Here is a 16,771-nt window from a genome sequence, read left to right on the forward strand (position 1 = left end):
GGTGGTGTTGGTGCTCGGGCTTCTCGGTTACCGTTGCCGCGGCCGCACCTTCACGCCCAACAAACGCAGCAGCGTCATGCTCTTCCCACAACCGTCCCGGCCCGCGAGAAAAGGGCGCTTGGCTGCCGGGGCAAGGACCACTTCTTCCCGCTCCTCGGGAGCTTTGTTGTTGGGCCATGCGACCACCCTTCCCCAGCTGGTCCCGACCCGGAATGCGAGGCCGGGCTGGCCGCTGAGGCCCCTCCTGTTTCGTGTGCTGGTTTCGCACTGCGCCTCTATGGGCCCTTTCTAACTTATTCCCAAAGAAAAAGAAACCGCCTGGTGGCCACCGACCCCGGGAGCCCGACCCTAAAGAGAGGGCCAAGCTTCTCTAGCAAAAGCAGGTCGAGCTTCTGAGACCTAATTTAGCAGCAGAGTGGGGAGAGGAAAGCACGCCTTTTCCTGTGTGCCCTCGTGCAGATATCCCCCATTTAGGGACTCTGCGTTCTGCGAGTAAAAACTATATAAAAGAACAACGTCATTTACAATTCTTTGACGGGTTTAGTGAGAGAGAATGTACCAAACCTGATTAGATATTCCACGGAAGATTTCCTATAAGAATATTACGTGTTTAAACAAAAAAGAAACTATGGGAAATAAGAAATTGGGAAATACTCTTCTGTCATCCCCAATCTCCCCACCCTCAGCACATTTCTTGGTGGGATGTCTTTATGCCAGCACTCCACCGAGAACACAAGTCTTTGCACAGAAACTGAAGGCTGAGAATCAAAGTTATCTTCATTACTAAGGCAAGCTGCTAATTTTCAGCTTCCCTCAGCAAATTTGTAGTCTGCCTGTGTTGAAACTTGTACTTCTGTTCTCAACCTAATATTTTGCTTATTGTGGCTGCTCTCTTCCTCTGGGACCATTAGCACATCCAAACAATGTTTCTTGAGGTTGGGAAAGTAAAAAAACACGTGTTCTTAGCCGCAAGCATCATACACTGCTAATATGCTAGTCCCCAAAGCCCAAAAGACAGCTAGAATACTTGGGTGAGTTGTACAGGTTCATGCAGTTATTGGTGATATCATTTATTTCTTCAACAAGAAATATTATGAGGGGATTCTAAGATGTTCTGTCATTCACTGTGCTGGATCATGGAGCTTACCAAGTAAGAAAGTCATTCATTCATTCATTCATTCATTCACCAAACAAATGAAAGCAAGCACTGTGTTAGGTTCTGGGAATAAAGAACCACTGACCTGGTACTGATGGAGAATATACAGTCTAGTGGGTGGAGATCACAAATGAATCAATGTTGTGAATAAACATCACTAGAACTGTGAAAAAATTGCAGGAAGAAAAAAATAAAAGGTGCTCAGGTCCAATCTCAGTAGTGCAGTGGGTAGTCATAGCACCCTGAACTGTAGCGATGGAAACCACTTGGTTAATAGATCCCCACTCCCTTGGCCCAAGATCCTGAAAAACTGGAGTTCTGGGAGGAGATCCCAGAGTGACCAGACCCTGTTGAGAGTGCTCCTCAATCTATTGCACTGTTTTTCATTTGTTTGCACACACTCATGAATAAAATTAACCTATTTTAAAAGGAGAAAAAAGAGTGGTACTAAGAAGGTATGCGACAGACCAGGTATATAATAAGACAGGTGACTGGGTAAAAAGAACTGAGAAACTGGGACCAGCAGTTGGTGTAATGGCTATGTCTCTGGACTCCCATGTAGTCGAATGTGGTTCAAGTCCTGGACATGATGGCTTAAACTCATGTTGGGTGCATGTGCATGCATGCCTAAGATCCTGAGAGGAGAATGGAAGAGAGGGGATTGCAACATGGCTATCTCCCCCTGGGGGGGTTGATTTGTCACTGTCTCTCTGTCTCTGTCTCTCTGGTGAGTGCATGCGCCCTATAGCAAAAACTTCTCCAAAAAACATAAATAAATAACTGGGACATTATAAGGAATTAATCAGATTGGGAGATAGTGGAAAGTGGAGACCTGAATAAGGGTGAAAGCATTTATGAAGAAAGCCTTGTGTGGCAAGAGCCTGCTCAATTTCAAGAACTGGAAAAAGTCTCCACTATGGGCATTATTTTTTCTTACAGGGAGGAATTGGGGGTGTGGGGTGGCACAGGGCCTGGGAGGCTGAAGAAACTAGTTGCAGAAAGCAACTGGAAGTAAGGGCCCAGAACTCAGGAAGTTCTAAATAACTCTGAGGAGGTCAGGGGAGAAACCAATGCTTTGAAGAAAACCAAGAAGGGTTCCTTTTAGACCAGGCACTTTGAGGTTTGTCCATTTTGATTCAGGTAAGGCATAGCTAGGCAGTATGAGATGAAACTATGAGACATATTTTTAAGCAGTAAGATAGACTGATCTCAAAGTACCAAGCTAAATAAAAATGTTGGCAACAGGCCAGCAAGTGGCATGGAGGTTAAGGCAGTTGAATTCCATGTGGCTGACTATGTAGTTTGAGTCCTGGATGTAGGAGCTTGAAAAATACACTGGATGCATGTGTGTGTGTACATGCCTAAAATATCTAGAGGAGAATAAAAGAGAAGCATGGTAGTTAAGATGCTAGACTCCCACATGGTTGACTGTGGTATGAGTCTCAGACTTGGTGGTTTGCTTTCTCACTTTCTCTTTCTTTCTCTCTCTCTCTCTCTCTCTTTCTTTCTCTCTCTGGTGAGCGCATGTTCCCCATAGCAAATTTTAAAATTACAATAATGATTAAAAAAAAAAAAAGATAGGATTGTGGTGTGGCCATACCTGGGGGGGGGGTGATTTCTCACTCTTTCTTTCTCATGTAAGCACCCTAAAAAAAAAAAAGTGGCATGAAGCAAACACACGACCCACACAAAGGTGTAGATGAACTTAACATTTAGTGGGTGTCACATCTCTCCAGGATTAGGTTTTTGGGTTTGGTTTTTGGTTTTTGGTTGGTTGGTTTGTTTGTTTTTTTGAGGTTTTTGCCTTAGGGCACTTGTGTTTGCCAGAGAAACAGACAGAGATGGTAAGAAGGAAAGTGAGAAATCACCCTCCAGGGAGAATGGCCACACCACAATCCCTTCTCCATTCTCCTTCTGGGATCTTGGGCATGCACGCACACATGCCAGCTTGAGTTCCAAGCCATGGGTCCAGTACTCCAACTGTGGTCGACCATGTGGGAGTCCAGTGACCTAAACCCAATGCCATCTGCTGACTCCCAGAGTTAGATTTTTAATTCTGCTCATAAAGAAAAAACAATGAGTCGGGACCAGCAGTTGACATACTGGCTTTGTCGTTAGACTCCCATGTAGTTGACTGCGGTTCGAGTCCAAGATCCGGTGGCTTAAACTCACGCCAGGCTCATGTGCATGTGTGCCCCAGATCCCAAGAGGAGAATGGAGGAGAAAGAATTGCACTGTGGGGACCAGCAGTTAGCGTAATGGCTATGTTGCTGGACTCCCATGTAGTCGACTACAGTTCATGTCCCAGACCCGGTGGCTTAAAATTCACGCCGGGCACATGTGCGTGCATACCCAAGATCCCGAGAGAATGAAGGAGAAGGGATTGCGGCATGGCCATCCCCCCTGGGGGTGATTTCTCACTTTCTGTCTCTCTGACTCTCTCTGTCTTTCTGGTGGCGGCACGTGCCCTATAGCAAAAACCCCCCCAAAAAAAAAAAAAAAAAAAAATCCCATAGCCTTAATCTAATCATGAAAAAAACAAACAAACAAACAAAAAAACAACACGAGACAAATCTCAGTTCAAAGTCATTTTTCAAAACACCTGATCACGGGACCAGCAGTTAGCGTAATGGCTATGCCGCTGGACTCTCATGTAGTTGACTGCGGTTCAAGTCCTGGACCCGGTGGCTTAAACTTACGCCGGGCGCGTGTGCATGCGTGCCCAAGATCCCGAGAGAATGGAGGAGAGGGGATTGCGGTGTGACCATGCCCCCTGGGGAGGGTGATTTCTCGCTTTCTGTCTTTCTGGTCAGTGCATGCACCCTATAGGGAAAACCTCTCAAAAATAAATAAATAAATAAAAAAGAGTGCCATCAAATTATATTAACAAATCTTTTCAATTGCCCATAAATTACAGTACACGCATGTTGTTCATACAATCTATACTGAGCACGTATGTATACTTGTATAATTGCCCAGCATGTGATCAGGTTTATACATGCAAACAAAATTTAGATACTCCCTAAGTAGATGATTTGAACTATGCTTTTCCTCTCTCACTTTTTGAAAGAAAGTATAGCTCCTCCACATATGGGAAGATCAAGAGTTTCTTTCACTCCTTTTGAAGGTAAATTTTCCATTTTCACAGACAATGGAGACAGCCACATGGCCTTGACCTGGGCTGCGAAGGCTACTGGCAGCAGGTCCTGCCCTAGGACACCCTGGGGAAGGAGCAACTCCGGGTGAGAGGTGATTGATGTTGCCCATCCCAGAACCCCTTAGCCCTTCTGCAAACAGTATAATGGACAAGAATGAAAGAGAACTTGCCAATGTAGCCATTCAAGTTCTAAACACCTTGCTTGGCCAGATTTTACACCCCTCTTATTCCTATGCCTTCTTCTGCCCAATAGCATTTTGTCCATCTGAAAATGATATCTCTCTGGCCCACTGCTGACAGTAGGGGAATTACCTTATAGACTGGTGGATTCTCCAGAGCTGTAGTGGTGCCCAGGACAGACTGTTCCCCAGAGACGCCGGACGCCAGTCTCGAGTGTTGGAGATCTTACGTCAGCCACCCCGAAGCAACTTCGGCCTCTGGAATTCTCCTACTTGCTTTTCTTGGCTTGATTTGTGCCTGCTCTCTTCTAGAAGAGTCAAAATTACTTCTCCTTCCTTCTCCCACTTTCTTTTATACAAAACTAGCCTCATCAGGCTAATTAAATCACAATGAATCTCAACTAGATTTAGGAGGGGTTTAATCTGATTTGATTAACACTGACTGATATGTTTGGTCGGGACATGAACACCACCATCATGAATTCAATTTACCTTCCATTCCAATGAAAATAGCCCCGCTGTGGAGAAACTAAACATCTTTTTCTGGATAGGGAGGCAGCTCTGCTTTCCCAAGACTTCATCTATAAAAAAGCATTTTGTAATCTGTAAAGCCAACACAAATGATGCTCCAATCAATGGGATTTCATGATAACTGACAAATATGCTATTGGGGAAGAGAGAGACTTCCTGGTCCCTTTAAGTTACATCAAATGGTAATTTTATCTACGCCACTAGTCCTGTAGCTCCAGAGAGAGTAAACGACTTTACTGTCCTCGAATGAACAAAGTAGGCACTGGTGATAATATCTTTATTTGGGATTTTTATATACATGGATATTAACTTGATATTTAATACAGGCTGAGAGTAACTCATAGGTATCTTCTTTAGAAAACTTGATTTTTCAGGACTAGCAGTTAGTGTAATGGCTATGTCGCTGGATTCCCACATAGTTGACCGTGGTTCGGGTCCCGGACCCACTGGCTTAAACTCAACGCCGGGCGCGTGTGCATGTGTGCCCAAGATCCCAAGAGGAGAATGGAGGAGAAGGGATTGCGGCATGGCCATCCCCTCTGGGGGGTGATTTCTCGCTTTCTGTCTTTCTGTCTCTCTGGCGAGCGCACGCACCCTATAGCAAAAACCTCTCAAAAAAAGAAAAAAAAAGAAAGAAAGAAAACTTGTTTTTTCCACAATGCCCGATAAAGGTTTAGTGAGAGAGGGAGTAAAAACAAGCAGAATAAATAGAAAGTGTTTCACACTGGTGCATGATTCTTTCTTTTCAAATTTTTTAAAGAGGTTTTTTGCCTTAGGGCATTTGTACTCTCTAGACAGAGAATGAGACAGAGACAATTAGAGAGAGAAAGTAAGAATCTCCCCTCAGGGACCAGCAGTAAGCGTAATGGCTATGTTGCTAGATTCCCATGTATTCCACCACGGTTCGAATCCAAGACCCAGCGGTTTAAACTTATCCAGGCACGTGTGCGTGCGTGCCTAAGATCCTGAGAGAAGAATGGAGGAGAAGGGATTGTAGCGTGACCATCCCCCTTGGGGGCTGATTTCTTGCTTTCTGTCTGTCTCTCTCTCTGTCTTTCTGCTGAGTGCACGTGCCCTATAGCAAAAACTTCTCCAAAAAATAAAATAGAGTGAAATTAAAAAGAAATCTCCCCCTTAGCAGGATGGCCACACCACAATCCCTTCTCCACCATTCTCCTTCTGGGATCTTGGGCACACACGCCCAGGTACTTGGCATGATTCTCAAGCCACCACGTCCAGGACTCAAACCACAGTTGGCCATGTGAAAGACCAGCAACGTAACCACTATACCATCTGCTGGTCCCAAACCGTGTTTTCAAAATTAGATATTACTATGTCTTTCACATGGGAATTCTCTAAAAATATGCATAGACATACATTTCTTTCTTCTCTCAAATTCTCTTATGTGACCATGTTCACACTATTCTGTAAATTCATAACACACACACACACAAAAAAACACCTCATCTGTCCAGATTTTGGGGTACTCTAAAGTACTTCAGAAACATGAACTTAAGTTGTATATATAAATATCTCTGATATCTGAAATTCCTAACTCCTCATGGTCCCTCACATTCCAAAATACGATGCTATATAGTAACTTTCCAAATGTTTCCCAAAGCTCAAGCCTTCGGCTCACTTAGCGTGACCTCCTCCCTGTCACCAGTGCCCTTTTCCAAAGCACAAATCCTGCTTTGTTAAGTCCTTGTCTTGCTGCTGTTTTAATTAGTATTTTTCTGTGTGGGTCTCTGCAATCCTTGGATTTTTGGAAAGCCTGTTTCTCAAATTTCTCCTCCTTCATTCCTCTGCTAGGCTCACTGACTCACACACTAAAAGTGTTACTTGCAGCCCTTCAAGGCAATACTGGCTGTCCTCTGTCTAGTCTAAGCAAGTTGTCCTTTGTATGGATTAACAAAGCATCCTTCATAACCCTGTCAAAGTTGGCTAAACCAATTAAAACTCTACGAATGATTTCAAAACATCTTAATGTCTGAATACTTTTTAAAGAATTTTAAAAATTTTTATTTATCAGTATTATCATTTTGCAATTTGGTACAGGCATGTGTCCTCACCAGAGAGAGTGAGAGGAAAGAGAGGGAAAGGGTGAAAGCAAGCCACCGGGTCCAGGACTCAGACAGCAGTCAGACATGTGGAAATCCAGCATCCCAACCACCACACCACCTGCCGACCCCAATACAATTGTTTTACAACTGACCAGTTCACAAGATCAGAACCAGCTATTGGGTCATGTTCTGTTTGTTTCTAGGCAATCATAGATGTCTCTTGCCTAGGAAACTACTTAAGTCTCCTTTCATATTGGACCACTGATACCCATTTTTCATTCCATTTAGGTGGACTGTGCTGGAGACAGGTTCTCATCCCCTTCCAAACTTAACTCTGCAGTTAGCCAAACAACCAGCCTTTCCTGGCCTGAAACTGGGAGGCACTCCTCCCTCTCGAAGAGATGCCTATCAGCTTTGCAAAGGAAAGCAGGTTCCCACCATGTCAGACATGCCCAAAGCAGAGCAAAAACAATGTCTTCTTTATCAGACACACCTGTTGCCAGTCATACACTGTCTATGCTTGGTGAATATATTAAACAGCATCCAAAACAAGTTCTCCCAAACATGGAAGAGGCTGGGGATACACCAAGGCCATCCAAGAATGAAACTGAAAGAAGCTGCAGAAAGTTCCAGCCCAAATGGTCAGGACATGCACTAGCCTGTAACTGTAGTTTTCCTTTAATGGAAAAATGAATTAAAGCACTAGTTTATTTGGGTGCAAAAATATTTTGAAACTCACGCATAGTATTCTCATAATATATATTTTCCATGAAATATTTGAGGACCACGTGGGCCTTGTGTTATTTTTATGATGAACATGAATAAGGACAATATAAAGTCCTCAAGAGAAGAGACAAAGTCTGTGTGATCTTCAAAAAAACAATACAGCCTCAGGCCCAGCTGCTGTGGCACATGCTGCTAAGACACTATTACTGGGAGGCTAGAACCACATGGGAAGCTCTGGGTTTGGTTCCCAGCCCAGCCTAAACACAGATTAAGTGGTGTGGTGATTGAGGTGCTGGATTTCCACATGGCCAACTGCAGTTTAAGTCCCACCTGGTGGCTTGCTTTCACACTTTCCCTCTCTCTCTCTCCCTCTCTAGTGAGTGTGCATGCTCTAAATAAAAAGTATATATATATTTTTTAAGAGAGCTTTTTGCTATAGGGCACGTGTGCTTGCCAGAGACAGACAGATAGAAAGCAATTAATCACCCCCTGAAAAGATTGCACCCCACGCTGCAATTCCTTCTCCTCCATTCTCTTCTCAGTATTTTGGACACGCACACACATGTACTCACACATGTACGGTGTGAGTTTCAAGCTGCCAGCTTCAGGACTTGAACTGCGGTCAACTATGTGGGAGTTCAGTAACATAACCATTCCACCATCGCCCTGTAGCAAATTAAGAAATAATAACAGTGTTAAATAAAATAAAGTAATTCTTAAAAAAAATAAAAACTGCAGATGGAGCCAGCTGATAGCCTGGTGGTTAAGGCAGCTAGATCCCACATGGCCAACAATGTGGCTCGAATCCCAGACCTGGTGGCTTGAAAAACATGCCCCACAAGTATGTATGCAGGCCCAAAATCCAAGAGAAGAATGGAGGAGAGGGAATGACAGTATGGTCATGCCTCCTAAAGGATCATTTCTCACTTTCCTCTCTGTCTCTCTCTGAAAAGCATAGGTGCCCTATAGCAAATGGGAAAACAAACAAACAAACAAACAAACACATTGCAAATGTAATTGAGTTAAGGACCTTGAGATAGGGAGATTATCCTTGACTATGCAGCAAGCTTAATGTCATCTCAGGATCATTTAAAAAAATTTTTTTAATTAACATGATAGCAATGTGGTTTTTCAGTACATGAAAACAATGTGTAATGATTAAAGTAAGTAATTAGTATACTCATCATCTCAACCATTTGAATCATTATTTACACTAAGATGTTAACCATATTCTCTCCACTGTATTTTTGGTATTTTGTTTGTTTTTTCATCATAAAGTGCATGCACTCACCAGAGACAGAGAGAGACAGTGAGAAGGAAAGTGAGAAATCAACCCCAGGGGGATGGTCATGCTGCAGTCCCTTCTCCTCTATTCTCCTCCTGTAATTTCGGGCACGCACACACATGCACCAGGCGTGATTTTCAAGCTGCGAGGTTTGGGACTTGAATTGTGGTCAGTCATGTAGAAGTCCAGTGCCTTTTTAGGCACCATGCCACCTGTTAGCCTCTATTTCTATTTATAAGGAGAAAAGAGAGTCAGGCAAGGAGAGAGGAAGAGAGAGATGACAATGAAAGTAGAAGTCTGAGAGATCCAGGGAGGGAACATGAGCCAAGAAATGCTTCAAGCTGCCTCTAGAAAATTGAAAAGTCAAGGAAATAGCTTCTTCCCTGGAGCATCCAGGAGGAACTAGCCGACACCTTGATTTAAGGGAAAGATTGGTTTTAGACTTTGACCTTAAGAACAGTAAGATAAAATACTGGAGTACATAAAAGCAGTGAAAATACTTAAGGAGAATAAGACAGTGTGGAATGAAGGGAGGTGAAGAGAAGAGGATAAATATAGTAAGAGAACAAATAGAGAGGCGTGACATTAGTGGGACATAGATATGGCTTATTACCTGTTGATGACGTGTATAGTACTCTCAACTGGATTGGTCTGAGAAGTATTTCATGATGGGTAAAGTCTTTTTACAAGCAAAATGAGAAATAGTGATTGACTGGTTAAAAAAATAATTGGAATAATAATAATAACGAATGGAAAAAACAATGAAAAGATATTGAATGATGAAGTGGGGATTTTAATGTCTCTGTATTGACTGACATGCATGGCATTCCCTTTTGTAAAAGCAATGTAATACACTGTAAAGTTATATGCAATTCAATGTAATATAAACAAGATTATGATGATAATAAATTTTTAAAAAAGAACAGTAAGATAATACATTTGTGTTGTTTTCTCTTACTAGATTTTTTGCTATAGGATGTGTGTGCCCACCGGAGATAGAAATAAAGAGAGGGAGAGTGAGAAATCACCCTCCTGGAGGGGATGGCTATGCTGCAATCCCTTCTTCTCCATTCTTCTCTTGGGATTTTGGGCACAAACGCACATGCCCTTGACATGTCTTTCAAGTCACCGGGTCCAGCACTTGAACCACAAAGCTGACCATGTGGGATCCAGTGCCTTAAGCCACTAAGTTGGCAGTAATTCACTACGGCAACAATAAGAAACTGGAACAGACACACACAAAAGAAAGCGTAAGTCCTCTGTCAATGTAGATTGAAAAAAAAAAGTGAGAGTCCACTGTGGATGGCCTCTTTCAAATATCACAGAACATCTGGAAACAAAGCAGAATGTCCCTGGGCGAATCTGTCAACAAAGTGGAGGCAGAAGGCTGTCTGCATCGTTTAGTTTTATTAAGGCAGAAGAGGCTATCTAAGCTCATTGAACTCCATGTTTACACATATACAATCTCACAGTCTCTTAATCCCCTGATCATATTAAAAGAAAGCAAATGCCTGTCTGTTAATATTTTAGTGAAACTCTCCTTATACATTTAAACAATCGATTCTTAATAACTCTTTCTTTGGTAGTCAGTAAAAAATAGCTTCTCCCACTTCATTTCTTAACCAAGAGAAAAATTGATTAGCTCAACCAACTCTCCGGCATGTGTATATGTATATTCATAAACACATTTCTTTTCTCTCTCTTTCTTTCTTTCTCTTAATAAAAATGTAGCTCTGAAAGATATCCTGAAAATAGCACTCAGGCTTACAACATTACAGCTTTAATGAGCCAAGAATTCTATTTTTTCCCTATTACACAGAACAATAATTCTTAATAGCTTAAATTTTCAAAGCACTTCACAAGCGTTTAATTAATCTTCTCCACTGCCAGAGAGAAGGAAACTGATATTCATAGGATCTCATCCTGACATCCTTTAATTTGGCAAGACTTCCACTGGCTTTGAAAAACGATGTCTGTACCGCGAGGGTTATTTGGGCCACCGTTGCTTAATCGGTCCGCCTTACCTAATGAAACCTGGTAATCGGGGCGGTTTAAATTGCCATCTCATCAGGGCTTAGATGCGGTGGGGAGAGTTGCTTTGAGCCTGGAAGAGAAATGGCAGTGATTCCCTCAGAGAAATGACAAAGCTCGTCTGTGCCGAACCTACGAGATGGGGCTCGTGATTAAGGCTCATTGCCAATTGCATCAGAGCCTGATTCACTGCGTGGAACTGGGACACGATGTTTATCATGAGGCCCTTGTCAGAACTCTGCTCTCCTGAGGCCCAGAGAGAATCCACAGTTAGATTTCACCGTGCTCTTTGCTTGGCCTCTTCTTATGTGTGGGAAGCTCCGAGAAGCCCTGCTTTTCTTGTTATTCAGACCTGCTTCCTGCAAAAGGTGTAACAAAGGCAGACCAGGATGCCACCTCCTAGACCAACCGGATTCTCTCTGGCTGTGCCCCACAGGTGTGGCAATCCCTACGCCCAATCTAGACCCAACTCGTTTACTACAATTTCGATCTCTTCCCTCTCCATCGTGTCAGTTATACAGTGGCCAGAATCATGTCAATCTCACTTTCAGGGCTGGCCCCATAGCGCGGTAGTTAAACTCTGTGCAGTGGAAGTCTGATCCTACTTGGTTGGCTGCAACTCCAATCCATTCCAGCGACTTGAAAAACACACAGAGTGCGTGCACACATGTCCAGGAGACCGACAGGATGGAGAAATGGAGAGAAAAAGATAGCAGCATGACCACACTCCATTGGTGGTGATGGTTGTGTGTGGCTGGGGTACTTTTTCTCTCTTTCTCTAGTATGAACACAAGTCCTCTGACAGTTAAAACAAAAACAAAACAAAACAAAACAAAACACTTCAGGAATTATGTGTAGGCCAGCAGGTAAAGCAGAGGTTAAGGCAACTGGATCACACATGCTGGACTATGCCATTCAAGTCCCAGATCCACAGCTTGTAAAACACACCTGGGGGCACGTGTTTTTGAACCCAAAGTTTCAAGAGAAGAATGGAGGAGAATCACCCCTCAGGCTGGGAGGGGAGAAGGCGATTTCTCATTTGCCCTCTCTCTCTCTACCTCTCTCTGTCTCTCTCTGGCAAGACAGACTTAAACAATTTTAAGACCAAGACACAAATTCAAGAAATGCTTTCTGTGGGACCAGCAATTAGCATAATGGCTATGTCGCTGGGCTCCCATGTAGTTGACCACGGTTCAAGTCCTGGACCCAGTGGCTTAAAACTCACACCGGGCGCATGTGCATGCATGCCCAAGATCCCGCGAGGAGAATGGAGGAGAAGAGGCGGCATGGCCATCCCCCCTGAGGGGTGATTTCTTGCTTTCTGTCTCTCTGTCTGTCTGGCGAGCGCATGCACCCTTATAGCAAAAACCTCTCCAAAAAAAAAAAAAGTGCTTTCTGCGTGTTTGCTGGATGTCAGGCACTGTGGGATCCAGTGGTGAGATAGGTCCCAGACTTCAAGAGGCTTAACGTTAGGCAAGATAAACAGCCAAATGGCTGTGATACAGGTACAATCATGGAGACACTGACAACCCATCGCTGAGAGAACGGGGTACAAGAAGAACAGTCAGAGAAGGGACTATTACATGTGGGGTTTGGAAGGATCATCAGATTTTTTTTTTGTTTTGTGTTTTATTTTGGTTTTGGTTTTTGCCATAGGGCATGTGTACTCACTGGAGAGAGACAGAGAGAGGGAAAGTGAGAAAGCACCCTCCCACAATCCAGGGGAAATGGCCATACCACAAGCCCTTCTCTTAAGATTTTGGACATTCACACACACACACACACACACACACACACACACACACACACACACGATGGTGCTTCCAGGTCTGGGACTCGAACCAGGACTCCAGCCACCTTAACCACCAGGCCACAGGCTGGCCCAGGAAATGTGTCTTCTACACCAGGGACTGGCCAATGTTGTGCAGGCTGTGTTTGGGGAAACAGAAGCCCATGTTGGCTAGACCCTTCAGGAGATACAGCTAGACAGCTGGGTTGAAACAGATCGCTGAATTTTATGGACAATAAACATTTATTGCTGTGTTGTCCTGGCCTAAGTTGTTCTTACAACACTGTCAGAATCTTCTGCAGACCACAAATCATCTGTACTCTTTTTTTATTTCATATTATTCTTAAGTCAAGTCACCATTTTATATTTAAATTAATATGGCATTTGAGCTGGCCCTATACCCTAGTGGTTGGGAGGGCCAGATCCCACATGGCCAACCATGATTCAAGTCCCAGCCATAGTGGTTTGAAAAGCATGCTAAGAGGGACCAGCATATGGTGTAATGACTATGTCGTGGACTCCCATGTAGTCGACTGCAGTTCGAGTCCCAAACCCAGTGGTTTGAACTCACGCCAGGTGCTTATGTGTGCATGCCCAAGATTCCAAGAGGAGAATGGAGGAGAAGGGATTGCAGCATGGCCATCTCCCCTGGGGTGTGATTTCTCGCTTTCTGTCTCTCTGTTTCTCTCTGTCTTCCTGGCAAGGGCATGTACCCTATAGCAAAAAACGCTCAAAAAAAAAAAAAAAAAAAGCATGCTAAGTGCATGCATGTGCGATGCTTTGAGTCCTGATAGGATAGAGAAATGGAGGAAAAGGAATTGTGGTGTGACCATGCCTTATTGAGGGGTGCTTTCTTCTTTTTTCTTTCTGTCTCTCCATTTTTCTTTGGCAAGAGCTCATGCCAAAGAAAATATGTTAAAAAAATGACAAGTAACACCAGAGTACACACTCAAGTAACAAACACTTAGCGAAAACACTGCTTTGTTGAATACCTTAGTAGCAGGACCTTTACTAAGCCCTTACATATAATAATGATAGCCACCACTGTGGTTAGTTACTGCAGTAGTTCAGGATTTAATGAGAACAAGGATAAGCACTTTACATACATTATCTCATTTTATTCTTAAGACACTTAATTGAAAACAGAGGCATATAGAAGTGAATCACCTGGGGACTGGCAGATGGTGTGGTGGTGAAGGCTCTAGACTTCCATATGCCTCACTGTGGTTCGAGTCCTAGACCTAGAAGCTTGCTTTCTCACTTTTTCTTTGTCTCTTTCTCTCTCTGGTCAAATTAAAAAATAATAATAACAAATACAATTAAATAAATAAAATAATTCTTTTTTTAAAAAAAAAAAGTGAAACACCTAGCTCAGGGTCACATCAGTAGTAAATGACACAGCCAAGATTTCATTTCAGGTTTTGGGATTTCAAGTCTATTGCAGGTTAAACATTAAACCACCATAATCTCACCTACTGTGAAACCTGGGATACAAAGCTGAAGTCCATTCCCAAGTCTGTCTCCAGAAGAGCACTGAAAGTTTTCAAGCAGAGAGAGTAACCTATTCTCTCAAGCAGAGAGAGAATCATGCTGTACCAGGATCGGTCTGGGCAGGAAGCAGTGAGAAGGAAGCAGCAAGAACTGGGAAGCACCTTCGAGACACATCAGTCAGGAGACTCTCGCAGTGGACAACAGGAGCTGTAGCAGTGGTAAAAATCCAAGGAGCTTATTGGTGAAACAGGCATCCCAAGAGAGTGAAAGGGGTGGGGTCTTGATGATTAGGGAGTGATGAGCCAATCAGGGAAGGGGTAAATTTAGACATGGCATGCTGAGTGGTTTTGGGGGTATACCGATAGAGAAGAGATGCAGATAGGAGGAAGTTCGGAATGGCACTTGAGAGAATAGCATGCTTCTACCCAGAAAGAATGGATAAAGTCATAGGAATCAGTGAGGTTTGTAGAGGCAAGGGTGTATTGAGAAAGGAAAGGTGAGACAAACAGTTGGTGTAATGGCTATGTGGCTGGACTCCCATGTAGTCGTCTGTGGTTCAAGTCCCGAACCCGGTGGCTTAAACTCACGCCAGACGCATGTGCGTGCATGCCCAAGATCCCGAGAGGAGAATGGAGAAGAAGGGATTGCGATGTGGTCATCCCCCAGGGAGTGATTTCTTGCTTTCTGTCTCTGTCTTTCTGGTGAACACGTGCGCCCCACAGCAAAAACCTCTCCAAAAAAAAAAAAAAAGAAAGAAAGGAAAGGCATTAGGAATGCCTGCATCCAGAGAGTGAAAGGAGAAAGAACCAGTAGGGGAGTGAGAAAAAGAGAGCAGATGGAAGTTCACAACCGTGAGCATGTACTGCTAAGACGCTGTGCTCTTCAGACCCTATTTGATTCCCAGCCCAACCAAAATGCTGTGAGGCATGTGCTATAATTCCAAATGGGAGACTGAGGCAGAAGAATCACAACATCACAAACTGGAAAAAAAAAAAAAAAAAAGGGGGGACTGGGGGAATGGAAGTCAGATTATAAAATCATTCATAGATGGATAGCACCAGGAGGTGAAAGGGCCTTCTAAGTATACTGGGATATACGTACCTCGGTGGCCAAAGAAAACAGTAGCAGCAAAGTGGAGAGAGAATGGCGGAAGACTCAAAGACCCAGAGAAGCAGGAGGTGGTAGAAGGAGGAGCAGGGAGGAGGCTTAGCCTGCCTTGACCTGTCTTGATCAGTGGGATACCACAAAATCATGTCCACAGACACTTTAAAGGACCTTCCTTCAAAAAGTGGAGCTTTGGGAACCAGCAGTTAGCGTAATGGCTATGTCGCTGGACTCCCACGGTTCGTGTCCCGGACCCGGTGGCTTAAAAAACTCACGCCGGGCGCGTGTGCGTGCGTGCCCAAAATCCTGAAAGGAGAATGGAGGAGAAGGGATTGTGGCGTGACCATCCCCCCTGGGGGGTGATTTCTCGCTTTCTGTCTCTATGTCTCTCTCTGTCTGTCTGGCGAGCGCACGCACCCTACAGTGAAAATCTCTCCAAAAAAAAAAAAAAAGTGGAGCTTTGGGGCCAGGCAGTCATGTAATGATAAAACATGATGCTCTGAGAGGCATTCCCACATGGAAAGGTTGCTGGTTCAAGTCTGGAGACCTCTCTGAGTTTTCCAGGCACGTTTGCCTATGACCTGGAGCTGGTTGAAGGCTGGGAGTGGACTGCTGCATCAAGGCCCTCTTGGAGGGGCTGTCTCTCTGTTTTCCTGTCTCTCTCACTCATGGAAGAAATAACAAACTTGAAAGAAAAAGAGAGAGAGAAGTGAGACTTTGGTCAGATCAGCAGCACAGCAGTAGCACACTGCACGAAAGAAGCTGGATCCATATGGAAGATTGCCTGTATGGACTGGACAGGGTACATGTGCTCGTAATTCTTGCTGATTGGGAAGACTTGGGAGAGGAAGGGGATGATTGCAGAGTGAGACCCCATTGAGGGGCCTTGTCTTTCTCCTATCTATCTCATGAAAGATAGAAATAAAACTTGCAAAAAGTGGAGCTCAATTCTCTGAATTTTGAATGTGATTTGGAATTAGTGACTCATTTTTTAAAAAAATATTTTTGCTATAGGGTACATACGCACCCTCGTAGCGAGAGAGAAAAGGAAAATGAGAAATCACCCTGTGAGGGGAGGGAGGCACACTGTAGTCCATTCTCCTCTGTTTTCTTGGATGTTGGACATGCATGCCCAGCATCTTTTTCAAGCCATGGGTCCAGGACTTGAACTGTGGAGCAGGCCATCTTTGATCCAGTGCCTTAACTATCATGCCATCCTCTGGCCCTTGTGACTCACTTTTTTTTTTTTTTTTTTTTTT

At 43.8% G+C, this 16,771-nt stretch overlaps 1 protein-coding gene across 4 annotated transcripts in view; it reads right to left on the reverse strand.

The window, feature by feature from the left end:
• SIAH1 (siah E3 ubiquitin protein ligase 1) overlaps window positions 1-14,614 on the reverse strand; it is a 43,843-nt gene extending 29,229 nt beyond the window's left edge. Inside the window, exons 1-3 of one of the 4 annotated variants that reach the window (XM_006155240.3) lie at window positions 14,390-14,614; window positions 4,985-5,073; window positions 4,626-4,800 (exon numbers count right to left, since the gene is read on the reverse strand). The gene's annotated coding sequence lies outside the window, so the exon portion shown is untranslated. Of the gene's footprint in view, window positions 1-1,241; window positions 1,264-4,625; window positions 4,801-4,984; window positions 5,074-11,139; window positions 11,202-14,389 lie in introns of those variants that run through there. The other 3 variants (XR_003550515.1, XM_006155243.3, XM_014590417.2) reach the window with 3 other exon arrangements.
• Window positions 14,615-16,771: the final 2,157 nt, after the last annotated feature.

This window comes from Tupaia chinensis, unplaced genomic scaffold (genome assembly GCF_000334495.1).
Source record: "Tupaia chinensis unplaced genomic scaffold, TupChi_1.0 Scaffold000439_1, whole genome shotgun sequence".
Classification (NCBI taxonomy): domain Eukaryota; kingdom Metazoa; phylum Chordata; class Mammalia; order Scandentia; family Tupaiidae; genus Tupaia; species Tupaia belangeri.